Source organism: Protopterus annectens, chromosome 7.part0 (assembly GCF_019279795.1).
Source record: "Protopterus annectens isolate FY-2018-M chromosome 7.part0, PAN1.0, whole genome shotgun sequence".
Lineage (NCBI taxonomy): Eukaryota > Metazoa > Chordata > Ceratodontiformes > Protopteridae > Protopterus > Protopterus annectens.
The window spans coordinates 461,506,768-461,521,586 of NC_056739.1; positions in this window are offsets into that span (position 1 = coordinate 461,506,768).

Genomic DNA, 14,819 nt, shown 5'->3' on the forward strand with positions numbered 1-14,819 from the left:
ATGACACTGGATATAATAATAGGCCTATTCCATATGAATTTAGTGACATAATGCCATATATTATCTATATATTCTGCTATAACATATACATATTTTATCCATCCAGCATTTGTGAGTAGCATGAGTACTACTAACAGTGGATTTAGTTTTAAGCTCAATAACTTTAATTTATTTACTTAAATAGAACTAGTTCTAAAATTGATCAGTTGATAAAATAACTTTAGATTGTTCATCATTCCCTTTTCTTCACTAGAGTTTACATTCAGAATCTGCTCTTTCAGAATATTCTATTTTGTATAATTGTCTCCTTTATAAGACTTGTTGGAGGTTCTTGGCATGGTCAGAATATATTTGAAAGTGGTCTGTTGGAACATTGTCGTTCCACCAGACTAGGAATTCTTCAAATTCCATGTGTGTGTGTGTACAAAATATTCAGCTTTTTTGCTCAGTTTGTTAGTTATCTTACTTACTGATTTTCTTTGCTTGTATAAGTTTGATGTTATATTGCATGCTCTCAAAATTTAAATTTGCAGGTTTTTTGTCACTATGGTAACAACACATAAACAAGTATATTCCTATATCTTTAAGAAAGAGTTATTGGATTATAATAACAGCAGTTATGCATATGTTATCTTACCATTTCTTACTTGACTTTCAGTGACACTAACTATGATGTCTTTAAATATTAATGGATTAAATAGTCCAAGGAAGAGATTAAATTTACTAAAATACTTGAATATTAATAAAGTCCAGGTAGTTTTTTTGCAAGAATCGCATTTCAAGTCTTCTGAAAAAGAAATTTGGACCCCAAACAACTATGTCACCCTTGCTCATGCCACTTATAAGACTAAAAAAGAGGGGTTATGATTCTTTGGTAAAAAAGGTGATGTTCTCTCTCAAATTCTGTATAAATATGAAGACCCAGAAGGACTTCTAGTCATATTTATTTTTAAATTTGGCAACAGAATCTGGACCCTAGCCAACATTTATTGGATTCTTGGCTTAGGAATGAAAACTGCTAAAAAACACATTGATCATATTACTAATGTTAATATATGCAGGGATTTTAACTGTATATTAGATAGCACTGTCACCACTAATAAACATCCTCTAAGACTCTCTCCTATAGCCAAACCTTTAAAAAAATGAGCTGAGACTTAATTTATTTGATATATTTACTACTAAGGATCCTACCTTTTTGAAATGTTCTTACTTAGATTATAGATTCAATACACAGACTAGAAATGATAGAATCTTAGTCTCTGATGATCTAAGGTTGAATATTTCCTCCTTTACAACCTTTTCATGTCCAATCTCAGATCATGACACACTCTCCCTTGAATTTCAAATTAATTATAAAAGACTTATCCCTATATCTAGAATCTCAGCCTATGCTACCAAAATTAATCACTTTGAACCTTGGTTCATGTTTGAGATACAATGTCTCCTAGACACAAACCTCACTTCAGAATCTAACAAAATTATGGCATGGGATGGTAAAGTAATAACATGGTTCAGAAAAAAACAAAAGAAATGGGATCTAGAATTACAAAACATTCAATCTCAACTCTCAAATATTAAATTTAATCATCCCATCTTACCCCTGATGAGGCGAATAAAGTTGAAAAACTTAATAAACAATATTCAACTATCCTGTCCCATAAAACTAATCAAGCCCTAGAAAGACTTAAAATAAATTCTTATGCATCATTCCCTAAGCATATGCATAATTTATAGATGAGAGTAAAATTATACTCCAAATCAAATATTATAACCAAACTTTAACATGAAGGTTCTAATAAATATGCACCTGACTTAGGTGATATCTTAGATGCCTTTAAATTTCGCTACACTAAATATTTTGGTTCTAATCACTCAATTAGGGACCATATTAAATTAGACATTCCTTTACTCAATCAACTAAGATTCCCTGAGAACCTAGATACAGTTCTTGAAGCACAAATCTTACTAGAGGATATTAAGCAAAAAAAATTAAGCCCAGCAAAGCCCATGGGATGGACGGTATAATCATAGAAACTTATAAATTGTTTCTCACATCTGTACTATCCTTATTTCATAAAACATTACTGTAAGTCCAATCAAATGGCATTATAGCACCTTCATGACAATATTCATTAATCTCACCCATATTAAAAGCTAATAAGGATCCTCACCTTTGGAGTTTATATAGGCCTATCTCATTTTTAAATAATGATTATAAAATCTTTATTTATTTTTTTTTTTTCGATAATCATTTTTATTGTTTTTCAAAATCATAATACAAATCACACACTATTTACATTATATACAAAATTGTTTCCAATGGTTAACTTCACAACATGTATCAACATCATGTCTTAACAATAGATCTAGCACTAATCAGGGAAAAAGAAAGAAAAAAAAAAAACACAAAAGAGAAAATTCGTAACAAACCAAAGCCAACAATCTGTAATATTTCTACGTCCTCTATCTAATCTAAGATTGATTTTGTTCTCCTACTATCTATCCTGAGAGAAAGTGGATAGGAACCTCTAGACCAACACAATGTTGAAGATTTGCTCCCATATTTTTGTACTGTTTATACTTTTCTTGTTGTTACTAATTAATAACTTATGCGCTAAAATGTGCCTTATCGCTAACAATCTGAAATTATCCCACGATGTCTGGGCTGGGTTCAACCAATTTGTGGCTATGTATAATTTCATTAGTAAACAGATATTCATAATTATGATCCTCTTTGATTTATCTAAATTCTCCAGGGGAATGTGGAGAATCATAAATTCCCAGGAGAGTGTTGAGTTTTGGTAACCCATTTTTTGTAACTGCAATTTTAATGAGTTCCACAATTTATAGATGCACTTGCAACTCCAGAACATGTGTAGCAGATCCGCTGTCTGATCTAAACACTGTGGACATTTGGGTGAGTTCTTCGAATCAAATTTATGAAGAGGGAGACAAGTATAATAAGCATTATTAAATATCATCAGTTGAGTAAAGACCAGTTTTTGAAGGGATACTGACTTCAACGTTAAGCTAAACGCCTCCAATATCTTACTGTCATCTATCGATACCAATTTCTCTTTCCAATATTTCGATAAAAGAGTATAATTATTGTATTTCCTTTCTTTTATCACTTTATAAGCGGAGGTTATGTATTTTCTGTCTTGTAACAGGGCTTCCCACAAATTAGGAGAAACAACTAGGTCCTCTTCTTTAATTTCAGAGTTACTAAAATAATTTATAGCCAAATCTTTTAGCTGCCTCATTATAATTAAATAAGAAATGGGAAGATTCATCTCTTTTAAGATATCATGTACTGCTACTCCTAGGAAGGGGTATAAATCAAGCACAGTTATATCCTTAATAAGGGGTAATTTCTTTAAATCTATCAGTTGAGTACCAATAGTCATGTTTGGATTCCCATGAAACGGTTGAAAAACCATCATATAGTTTAGTAAGTTTAGAGAGGCAAACAGAGTTTGAATTCCCGTTACATACTTCTTAATGTGCTCCATTAGATCATATTTGCTCAGCATTCGATTATTTAAAAATGGTACCGCTTTTAAAATCTTTATTTCTATTTTTGTACATAGACTGAAATTTCTGTTAATGCAAATAATAAACAATGATCAGCCAGGTTTTATACATAAAAGACACGCACATGATAATAGTAAAAGGATTTTAACACTTATTTAATACTTAAACAAGGAAATGAAGAAGCATTACTGATTAGTTTGGATATAGAGAAGGCATTTAATTCCATCAACTGGGTATATTTGTTTGAAGTGCTGCACTATTTCAATTTTCCCTTCTCTTTTACCTCTTTAATTAAAAATATATATCAACACAATGTAGCTTATGTTAAACTAGATCCCTTTTCCTCTGAATCTATCCAAATAACCAAGAGTACCTAGCAGGGAGGTCCCTTATACCCTATTTTATTTGTATTAGCTGCCATTATTTGTGACAATTCAAAAATCATAGGTATACATATTTACAAACTCAAAAATCGACCAGCAGACAGTGGCAGCCTATTATTTATTGCTATTTATGTATATACTTATACATACATATTAAACAAGAACAAGCTAAACAGACCGGTTTCGGCTAGTATAACACATAGCATTCATCAGTGTTATGAGATACAATAAGCCTGTCATTATGTGACTAATTAGAGATGCTCATTTAGTCCAGGTGCAAATAAGCCACCTAATTTAATTATCCATTTTCTTTATTTTGCATTCAATAACTCATGCCAGCCTGATTTATTAGATTTAATACCTAGGATATGATCAATTATGATAAAATTGAATGAAGCATTTTTATGTAACATAGTGTGTTTATATAGGGCATTGGTATTTCTTTGATGTTTAATATCACTAAGGTGTTCTGATATCCTATATTTCACTGGTCTTGAAGTCTGACCTATATAAAAGGCAGAGCATTTACAGACAGTCTGAGTTGCACTTAGCAAAAAAGGAAATGTCATATACCTGGCTTGTATTCTTATTGCTGAAACTTTTTATTTTCATTATTCTGGGTCAATATGTACAATTACCACAGGGGAAACAGCCAGTGGCAATATGTCCTTCAAGTGTACCCTGTAGGCTTTCTTTTTTCTTGTAAAACGCTTGCTTGTAATGATTAAAGTAAGAAGCCAAATTTTTTCCTTTTCTATAGGAAAATTGGCATCTATTCCCTATTAATCTAGAAAGTTTACTTTCCGCAGCCAAGATGTTCCAATTTCACTGGACACTATCCATTAGTGCCCCAGTATTCCTTCCAAAGGTCATAAGAAACCGTAAGGTACATTCTTGTCTATCATCTTGGTTTTTATATTGAAGAAGATTTTCTCTCTCTATAGCCAAACAGTCAAAGCACTCTGGAACACACTAACCAAGGCTTCATGAGTGAAAGGCAGCAAAAATTGAATCTTGTTAACTTCTACTGCTATAGACAATACTGTGTGTACCTGTGGGCAATGGGACATACCTATGAAATGTGTAGCTCAGCATTAAATGTCAAAGATCTGATCCATGCTATCTGTGTTCTGCACAGTAGTGTGGCCAATGGCTGTTGGGGGGATTAGCGCTAACATTATATAAACATGGGTGTGACAGAAAAACACATGCATGATAGTCATATTAAAATGTAGCTTAGCAATGGCAACTGCTTAGCAGTCTAGTATGCTTATCTAGCATCTGTTGCCATATATACCCTCCTAATGTTAGTGTGTGTTCATATGTGACACCTGTTTGTGTTGCAGCAAGGCCCAACAGTTCATTTGTGAGGTCCAGGAACTTACAACAGTGTGGACCTTGTGTGTGTATGCCACACACATACGGAGAAATCCATATGTGTCATATATATTCACATCTGTATATGTGCATAGAGCAGGGGACATATTGCAACTGTTTGTGAAGGGGGGAGATATATATGTTGGTGAAGGTTAGTATGCGCATACTTGTATGTAGGTTTTAGTGTGTGACAAACAAGACAGCATAAAATGCTCGACAGAGGCACAGCAAAATAATGGGCATAGTTTCTCCAAACTAAAGGGGTGGCGTAAGCCACAAAACTATGGGCTAGGCTTGTAAATGCCCTCGGGCAGATAGCCTAGTATGAACCTATGAACCTATGAACCTATATGACATGTGGTGGTTAAACACTGTGGGTGGTTTGTTCAGTTTGCAATGTTGAAGCCAGTAAGGCCTGCTAAAGCTACCTGGGCTGTGAAAACCTTCGATGCATTTATCCCAAGACTGTGTGATTTTATTACATTAACTTGGCATGTAAATATCTACTGCCAATCATTAGCAGACCGGAGTTTCCCTGCAGCGACCCATAACCAGGAAAAGCCGAAAGATACAACAACTGTACACCTTACATCCTTTGTATAATTGATATTCTCACTATGAAAGGTGAAATGTATATGTGCCTACATATGTATGTATATGTAGACAAATGGATGTGTATATGTATATATATATATATATATATATATATATATATATATATATATATATATATATACATAAAACTCATTAACAGACATTATGAACCTGCAAACACTGCACCATACCCACTTAGGTTCTCTAAAGGCCAGATCATGGCTCCTACATCTAGTAGACTTCAAGCCAGTTAACAAGGCTATAGGTGAGGGAGGGGAGGTCCACACAGCCAAGCTATAGCTCACCAGCAATTCATACCCATGCCACATTTACGCTGTACACATTACTGGGATTGCTCCTTCCACAGGTATATTTGTAGGATGGTGACATCATCAGACTTGACAAAGATGAGTATACCACTTTTAAGGGGTGTGAGTAGTCTCCAAAACAGTTGCTCTTCTCCAGGGAGACACACACACTTGGCAAGTGCAGGATTCAGACCCCTATCTAATTACATTATGATACTACAGCAGTACGCATTTACACGACATGCTATACACATTACTGGAATTTCACCTTTCCACAGGTATATTTGTAGGATGGTGACATCATCAGACTTCACAAAGATGAGTATACCCCTTTTAAGGGTAGTCTCCAAAAAGGTTGCTCTCTCCCCAGGGAGAGACAGACACACACACACACACACACACACACACACACACACACACACACACACACACACACACACAGTTGGCAAGTGTGGGGTTCTTAATCCAAACTAAGTACGTCTTTACATTTCAGCAAGCAATATGGAGTTACAGGGTGCAATACAGACATTACTTGCTGACTGTTTGCCCAAATGTTTTTTTCACATTTGCTAACCTCAGCAGGCATATCATACTAGGTGTATTGTGAGTGTATTGTATGCATAGGCCATGACCATATCATATATGGGTTGATGCACCACATGCTGGCACACACAGGGTCAAACCGGTGGCTAAGCTCTGTCAACCCAATACTGGACAATACAGTCAAGAGGAGTAGGGTCATACAACCACAACACCAACAGTCTCACATAGACCTATAATATAAGCACCAGCAAAACACACACATAAATACACATTACCATACTCAGAGAATACAAATATTAATGTGAAAAAGAGAGAGTGTCCTCCTAAGCAGACAAGCAAGCAACATGCACCTCCAAGCACACACCAGAAAACACATAATACACACAAGCAGTGTGCCTCACAACAGGCCCTAAGGCAAAACAGCATACCCAGCACACTAGTAATAGGTGACTTCATAGTCAGGCACACAGACGTTCCACTCACTCGACTGGACAAGGGGAAGGTTACTGTCAGTTGTCTGTCAGGTGCTATGATCCGCCACATAACACAAGTACTTACATCACTCCAGAACAGGTACATATATGACGTGTTCTTTGTACATGTCAGTGTGAATGATCTGAGACATACCTCCCAGGACAACATGACAAGAAATATATAGTAGCTCTATGATCATGTAGCCCAGGCTGGAATGACCCTGTCCTTGAGTAGCATCTTACCTTCACCTACATGATACTGCAATATAACAAAAAGATGGTAAACTTCAACAATTGGCTGAGCTTCTGGTGTCATTCAAAGGGGATCCAGTCTCTGTCTGCCTGTGATGACACGATAGACAAACCTCATTGCTTCTCTACAGATGGTTTGCACCTGTCTCCCCTATGCTTCTGAATACTGGCCAAGGCTCTTGCTGTCCCCATATTACCTTTTTTAGGCAAGGCTCAAAGGTTCATAGGTTCATAAGTTCATAGGTAGGTACTAGGCTATCGGCCGTGGGGCCTATACAAGCCCAGCGAAAAAGGTACCCTGGCTTTTGCCACCCAAGAAATTTATTTTCCTGTGCCTCTGTCGAGCAGAGACACAGAAGTGATCCCCGGGGTGAATTTCCTATTCCCCATCCAATCATCAAGATTTTTCAGGAAGAGTGCTAATGTGGAGCTTTGTTTGATATAGATAGGTAGTTTATTCTGGAGTATGGGAAGTCTCTGGGACAGGAATTTCTCCCTCCAGTATGTTCTGTTTATTGTGGTGACAAGCTTTAGATCCCTAGAGTGTGTAGCTTGGAGGGATTGAGATTTCTTTAAGTGGAGCATGTCCAACAGCTCTGGGTTTGACATAGCTTTGTATGTTAGGCAGAGATCACGTCTTAGTAGGCAATATGCGACAGAGTAAAGCTGGAGTTTTTTGAGATGGTCTGTGTAGGGCATGTGTTTGAGGCCAGTAATCCTCTTTGTGAGGTATTTCTGCGGCCTTTCCAGTTGTTGTAGATGTCTTCTGAGGTACATACCAAAAGGGGGGTTGTATTCTATAATGGATCTAATGAGTGATGAGTAGAGGGGAACAATGACCTCTTTTTTTCTGCATGAGAAACCTTTTGTGATGAGGTGTGCCACGTAGAAGGATTTCCTGACTACTGTGGCGATGTGATTATCAGAGACTACTGTCCACCTGTGTCCCAAGGTCATCACACTTTCAGTGTTAAGTATACTACCGCCTATGTTGTAGTTCATGGGTACAGAGTTTTTACCAAAGGAGATGACAATGCACTTTTTGGCATTGAGCTTGAGGCCATGGCTTTGACACCAGGCATCTGTCTCAGTGAGGCCCTTTTGTAGGATGTCCACATCGTTAGTAGTTTCGATTAAGGCTCCTAGTTTGCAGTCATCTGTGGACTTCATTAGCCAAAGACCTTCTGTGTTAGCCTGTACATCAGGGAAGTAGATACCAAACAGGACAGGACACAGGACTGAACCCTGTGGTACTCCATTTGTCACTGGTCTGAAGTCGGATTTGGAGTATGCTACTTTCACAGTGTAGGTTCTGTCAGTGAGCCAGTTGGAAACCCATCTTGTGATATAGGGATTTATACCTAGTTTAGTGAGTTTATCTAGAATTCCAGAGTGGGGGATGGTGTCCAAAGCCTTGACAAGATCTAGATAGGCTGTGTGAACCACCTTACCCTTGTCTGTGGCTTTGGTGACTGCATCAAAGAAGTCAAACATGATCTGCCTTTTACAAACCTGAACTGGTTGGGGTTCAGAGTTTGGAGATCACCAATGTCTTTGTTTATAAGTTCCATGACAATACGTTCCATGGCCTTGCAGACCAGGCTCATCAGGCTAATGGGGTGCTAGTTCCCAGATTCCATGGTGGCTTCCCCCTTGTGTAGTGGGATAACTTTCGCTGTGCGCCATTCAGCAGGCACAAAGCCTGAGGTGAGGCTATGATTGAACATGGTACTTAGGTGTGGTGCCAGTTCATTCTGTAGTTCATGCAGAACGCAGCCTGGGATGTTGTCTGGTCCCATGGATGCTGTGTTCCTGGCTTTGGAGAGTGGGGTTTTTAGCTGTGCAGCCATGATGACAGGAACTTTGCATTCTTCCGGTATAAAGATGGGCTCTTTCACGGGTGACAGGGGGGTAAAGTTAGCACTGAACCTATCTGCCAGGATGTTGGCAATATCAGTTGGCTCTGTATATTTAGTGCCATTGTGCTGTAACTCAGAGCAGATCTGAGTGTTGCCTTTGAGATTCTTGACATAACTATAGAATACTTTGTGGTTGTCTTTAGAATCAGTGGTGATTTTGTTTTCATAACTAGCTTTGGAGGATTTTATCAGGGATCGCAGCTTCTTACTGAGGCTGACCAGGGAGCTCCTCCACTCATGGGATTTTACCCTCTTTTGCAACAGTTTCTTCCTTCTGTTGTACAGTTTGTTTATGGCAGAGGACCACCAGATTGGCTTCCTTTTCTTGGAGGATAGCATCTTGGTTCTTTTTGGGATAGCACAATCCATGCACACATGTAAGTGCTTATAAAGTGCAATTGTACAGGATTCAGTAGTCGTAACTGTATTGTCCATCTGCATGGGTGTCATGAAGTTCATCACTTCTGTCTTAAGAAGCATGAAGTTGGCTTTGGAGGAATTTTTTAACATGATTTCCTTAATGGGGTGTGGGGGCAGAATGTGGATATGTAGGGTAATTAGCTTATGGTCAGATCGGACCAATGAGGCATTGACTTCAGGTGTTGAACACCGGTCACTCAGGACAAACCAAACCCTGTAACCAACACAAATAACCACTAAGTGAGCTAAATGCTACTCATTGCAAGAAGTCTCAGCCTCCAAATGCACACACTCGTGGCACTTCTCAGTATGGAGAATATTGATATCTGTGCAGTAACAGAAACCTAGTTCAAGGCTCCAGAGAGCACACCAGCACTACGAGGATACTACTCATTCCATACCTTCCAGCAGCAGAACCTGGATCATAGCACATAGGGTGGGGATGTATCCATATTCATCAAGGATACCTAGACCTCTCTCTACATCCTCTCTATAGGATATGTACCCATAGAATGTTGCACAGCAACGTTCTTCCCACTCCACAGGGGTTTGGCCACAAAAGACCCTTGGCATTCATGCTCTATGAGCCTGACAAGTCTGATCTGCAAGGCAATGGAGCCAATCATAATGGAAGTCAACAATAAAGACATTGGGAACCTTCACACAGTTGAGCACACCCAGTTTGGCTTTGTCAAATGCAGATCACTCCTCCTGAACTGAGTGTATTTCTTTGAGACAGTTACCCAGGCTACAGATGATTGAAAGGAGCTCCACACAGCCTACCTATACCTCGCTAAGGCCTTTGACACCATTCCCCAGTTAGGTATCATAGATGAACTCACCAACCTGGGCATGAATCCATACAACCAAGATGGATTGCAAACTGGCTCACAGATAGATCCCACAAATTAAGAGTTGCTGGCTACATGTCAGTCTCTACACCGGTAACAACTGGTGTCCCCCAGGGTTCAGTCCTGCGGTCCCTCCTGTTTGGTATAGACTTCTCAAAAGTACATGCCAACACAGGAGGGTTGTGGTTGACTAATTTTGCTGGGAACTGTAAAGTGTTTGCCATAATAGATTCCCCGGATGAAACAAATATTCTCCAGAAGGGACTCTGTGAGACAGATGTGTAGTGTCAGAATCATGGCCTCAAGCTCAATGTGAAAGAATGCATAGTAATCCCCTTTGGGGAAAACAAAGTACCCACAAACTACCACATAGGTGTTACCCCCTAAAAACTGACAAGGTAATAAGGGATCTGGGGACACAAGTAGATAGTCATCTTTCCTTTGACAACCATGTTGCCAAAGTGATTAGGAAATCCTATGTGGCCTACCTAAATAACAAAGGGTTTGCATCAGGATCAAAAGAGGTAATGGTGGCCCTCTACTCTTAAGTCATCAGACCCATCATTGAGTACAATGCACCATTTTGGATGTACTTGACTAAGCATATCCAGCAGCTGGAGAGACCACAGAGGTACCTCACCAAGAGGATTACTGGTCTCAAACAGTTGTGTTATGCAACACAACTGGTAAAACTAAATTTGTTTCCCGTTGCGTACCGCCTACTCAGAGGCACACTCTGCCTAATATACAGAGCCATGTCCAACACATAACTGTTGATCATGTTCCATCTACGGATAACAAAATTGAGTCACACTACACACTCCAGGGATATGAACCTCATCACAACAATGAATACAACATGCTGGTGTGATAGAGTACCATCCCAAACACTTGCCTTACTGTGGAACAGAGTCCCAATTTACATCAGACAGAGCCCCTCACTGACACTCTTCAACAGGAACCTTGATGAGTGGATGGGAAACAGACAATTCACACCTGGCATCACATCAGCAACCCCACTAGAAAGGGGCTTAGGGTACTGACTATTAGAACTAGGGCTTAGGAGACTACCTAATGGGGTGGTGAAAGCTGCACAACTTGCCTAGGCTAATATATGCCTTCGTGAAGATAGTCTATTTCATACCTATGAATCTATGTGACAGGTACATGTCTACAGATAGTAGATGTGTACTTCATTGTACAGTCATGTTGTACAGCAAGCACATGCACCACATACACTGTAATGCTTACAGATACTGGTGGCTATTATGTATAGTGGGTGAGATGTGCACCTCATGTCTTTTGTGCCATTGGGATGTGTGCTGGGTGGGACAGTCCTGGATGGCTCCCTGTCATGGTCCCCCTCTTACACACATCTCTGTCCATCCATCTTTGGCTTATTATACTGTGTTCCCCCTACATATATATAGGTACATAGGTAGGTAATAGGCTATCTGCCTGAAGGCATATATTAGTATGGCCAGAGTGTGCAGCTATCACCACACCTGGGGTTAGCTCCCTATGCCTCTGTGTAGTAGAGCTGATGAAGTAATCCATGGTGTGACAGCTCAGTTTCACATACACTCATCAAGGCTCCTCTGGAAGAGTGTCAGTGAGGGACTCAGCTTAATGTAGGTTGGGAGCCTGTTCCAAAGCAAGGGAAGTCTGTGAGTTAGTAATGTATCCCTCCAACATGTTCTATTTATTATTGTGATGATGATATCCCTAGAGCATGTGGCACAGTGAGCTTGGGTCTACTTCAGATAGAGCATGTACATCAGTTCTGCATTGGACATGGACCTGTCTGTTGGGTAGAGATTGCCTGAGTAGACAGTATGCAAAAGAGTACAGATTGAATTAACTTCCGTCTTGCTGCATGGGGCAACTGTTTCAGGCCAGTAATCCTCTTGTTAAGGTACTTCAGTTGTCTTTCCAGCTGCTGAAGGTGCCTAGTCAGATTCATCGCAAGTGTGCTGTGATACTCTCTGATGGGTCTGATGAGTAGAGGGAACCTCCTTTGACCTACATGCAAAGACCTGGGCAATTTGTGGGGACACATAGCATGATTTTCCTAACCACTTTGTGAATGTGTTTCTGGAAGTAGAGATGACTATACACGTGTCCATAGATCCCTTATTATTACCGCCATATTCAGGGTGTTGGCACCTAAGTGGTATTTGTATGACTGTAGCTCGAGGCCATAATTTTGACACCACATCTGTCTGACTCAGACCCTTTTTAAGGATGTCTCCGCTGTCCCAAACATCGATTATGACAACCTTTTTGCAGTCATCCACAAGCTTTGCTAACCATAGCCCTCGTGTGTTTGACTGTATTTCTGAAAAGTATACACCAGACAGGAGGGGTCCCAGGACTGAACCATGGGGGACAGCAGTTGTTACCAGCTTACAGTCCAACAGGGAGACCGCAATTCTTACCTTGTGGGATCTATCTGTGCCCCAGTTAGCAATCCATCAGATGACATACGTGTTTATGCATAGGGTTGTTGATTTTGTGGATACGACATGTGTGTGGGATGTTGGAAAAGGGCTTTTCAAGGTCTATGTAGGCCATGTGTAGCTCATTTCATTGATGTATGTCCTGGATAACTGCCTTGAAAACTGTTTATCAGGTTTAGGGACCATGATCCACCCCTGACCAAACCAAAATGGGTAGGGTTGGATGTTTGTAAGCTCCCAATAGCTCTGTTTATAAGTTCCATAATGATGGACTCCATGGCCTTGCAGATCAGGCTTATTAGGCTTATAAGACAATAATTCCCATGATCTGTTGTGCACCAACACTTGTGGAGTGTGCCAAATGTTGCTGTAACCCATTCAACAGTTTCATATCCTGTACAGAGGGTGAGTCTCAACAGACTGTTCAGGTGCAGGGTCTGTTTGTTTTGGAGTTCACATATGACACAGCCAGGGACACCATGTCATCCCATAGACACCATGTTTTTAGGTTTGGATAGAGCTGTTTAACCATTGTATATGTGATTTCTGACTTTTCACAATCTCCAGGTATGGTAATGGGCCCTTTTGTCAGTGAGAGGGGGGTAAATATGTATGAACCTGTCTGACAAGATGTTGGCAATGTCAGTCATGTACAGGTATTCATTTACACTTTGCACTGACTCAGAACATGTATGAGTTTACATTGATATTTATGACATAGCTAAAGAAAGCTTCATGGTTCTCTATGGACTCTTTGGCAATATTTTTGCCAGAACATGGCTTGGATAATGTTAGGAGTGCTCATTGTTTCTTGATGATACTGATCAGAGATTTATTGAATTTCTTTGGATTTTCACTTTCTTTGAACAGCTTAAGTGCTTCTAGTACATAGTTTGATTATGACAGGGGTCCAATATATTATATGAGTCTGTTTTCATATCACTGTGTGCGCAAGGCAGGATTGGTGAATAGTGACAAGTGTCTGGAGTAAGAACTGCAACTGCCAGATATGTGTGGCCCACTGCTGTACTCAGACATGGCCTAAGTGTGTGAGCATGCCCAGTATGACGTTTCAGTATGTTGTTGACTGACATTTGATTTGTTTGTTTAAGTGTGTGAGCATGCCCAGTATGACCTTTCAGTATGCTGCTGACTGAAATTTGCTAAAGTGTATGAGCATGCCCACTATGGGCATATATACTATATGTGTGTGAAAAATCAAGTTGTTTTTTACTTCAGGGCACACCTTTGTGTTATACATCAACAGGAAGCACGCTGTGCCTGCAGGGCTTCCATGAGTCAATATGCATAGACTTATCAACATTTCTACATACAGGGGGGACAGCTATTATTTGTACATTTCTACCCGGGAGGCACACCTGATTGTTACTGTGGGTGTACATAGGATGAGGGGTACACATGACACTTATACACATTTGCTAGGCCTGCACTGCTATGTCAGGTACTCCATTTCAGTCTGTACTGTTGCCTATCGTACTGGCTTGAGGCATACCACTGTACTACAGACCTTAGATTCCAATTACATGCATATTAGTTTGTGACTTTATAGCCTACCCAACCCACATCACACTGCCTGGCCTGCTGTTATCTGTCTGCATAGGCCTGGGGTGAGGTTACTCATATGCCTCTTCAAAGGGCATGATACAGCATTTGTTTGTGTTTGCGTTTGTCTACAATTGTCC